The 1,693-nt window shown below is 68.8% G+C and overlaps 1 pseudogene; it reads left to right on the forward strand.

Moving 5' to 3' along the window:
* The first annotated feature begins 1,030 nt into the window (after nucleotides 1–1,030).
* LOC147916758 (5S ribosomal RNA) lies at nucleotides 1,031–1,149 on the forward strand (annotated as a pseudogene).
* The last annotated feature ends 544 nt before the right edge of the window (nucleotides 1,150–1,693 follow it).

Genomic DNA, 1,693 nt, shown 5'->3' on the forward strand with positions numbered 1-1,693 from the left:
AGAAACACACGCGCAGACACACACGCACGCGCACACACGCACGCACACTCACGCACAGCTCAGGTTCCCGTGTGTGGTTCCTCGCTGGGCGGGTCGCGGGGCAGGAAGTCGAGTAGCACCGGACTCCTGAGACGGTGGCTGCACGTCCTAGGGCCCCAGGTAGGTGATTGCCTGCCCCAGGGCCACGGCCTCCTTGCCTGGGGCCCAGCTCAAGCACGACCATCCTGCCGTGGGGAAGCTGCCTCGCGTGCAGAGCCTCTCTGTGTCAGGGTCAGCATCAGCGTCAGTGCCTGTGTGTCCGTCCCGGTGGGTGTCTGACTAGGTCCGTGTCTTGGATCTTCTCAGTCTCTCCGTCTCTCTGCCTCTCCGCTCCCTCGGTCAGGAGCTCTCCTGTGTCACCACGCGGGCTTGGTGGGGGCGGGGTCCCAGTCTCGGAGGGTGGCGTGGGGGGAAGGGTGCCCCCGTTCCCCCGCCACCGAGGCAGGGCGGCGGGGTTCCGCTGATGCCCTCTGGTAGAGATGGTGGCTCCGGGTGGGCTTGGGCCACTTGGGGCTGGCCGGGTGCAGGGGCGGCCAGGGCCCCGGTTGGGAGTGTCCTCGGGCCCGAGCGGGCTCAGAGGAGCGCGGACCTGGGGCCCTGACGCCGCGACGCCTCCCGCCACACGGCCCCGAGCAGCCGGATCTCCTGCGATCTCGGGAGCCGAGCAAGGAACGAGCCTGGAGAGTCCGGGGATGGGGCGGGAGAGCGCCTAGACTGGCGCCCCGCCCCCCGCCCTCCGGGGTGCCAGAGGCCTCCTGCACCCTGGACGGGCAGCAGGGCAGCGCAAGGCCGTGTTTGGCTGGGCCGCCGGCCGGCAGCGGCGGCCGGGCTGCGGGTGGAGCGCGGCGGGCTGGCGGCAGCAGGCGGGCGGGGACGTGGGGGCGCCGGCGCAGGGGCCTCGGGGCGCGCGTCACAGGGGCTTGGCGACTCGCGTCACAGGGGCTTGGCGACGCAGCGCGGCTTCTTAGGGGCGCCCAGTGGCAGTCCCAGCGCCTCCGGCGATACCACCCTGAAGGCGCCGGATCTCCTCTGATCTCGGAAGCTAAGCAGGGTCGGGCCTCCTTAGTACAAGGATGGGAGACCGTCTGGGAATGCCGGGTGCTGTAGGCTCTTGCCTCCTGCCGTCTCCCTCTCCTTTCGCCACCGTCCCCAGCGCGGCTCCCTCGACACACCGGCCGGCCCTCCGGCCTCCGCGCCCGCCCCCACCCCCACCGCTGCCCAGCTGCTGCCCGCGTGCGGGTCATCCGCCCAGGCGCGGGCAGACAGTCGCAGCCCAGCCCTTCAACCTGGAGGCCCCACCCGGACCCAGGGCCCACTGGGGCCCGGCGTGACCCCGACTCCGCGCTCGTGGGCTCCCTGTGTCCTCGGCCTCTTCCCACCCGCTAGGGGCCCAACAGACCCTAGCAGTTCACTTGGCTGCCCCAACCAGTTGGTCGAGTCATCGTGTCAGAGAGAATGGATTGCATTCCCCCGCCGGGGGACCCCCAACGGATCAGAAAGCTACAAGCAGCAAATACTTCTAGAGGTGAGACACCGCAGAAACCTAGTGAAGGTTTTCAGAAGATCATCTGCAAAACTACAGGGGAAAATGGGTTAGAGGAGCATTTCAGGCAGTTCATCCAACACGTGACGGCTTCTGGATTTTCTGATGTTT

Source organism: Ceratotherium simum, chromosome 6 (genome assembly GCF_057802395.1).
Source record: "Ceratotherium simum simum isolate JZ-2026a chromosome 6, ASM5780239v1, whole genome shotgun sequence".
Classification (NCBI taxonomy): domain Eukaryota; kingdom Metazoa; phylum Chordata; class Mammalia; order Perissodactyla; family Rhinocerotidae; genus Ceratotherium; species Ceratotherium simum.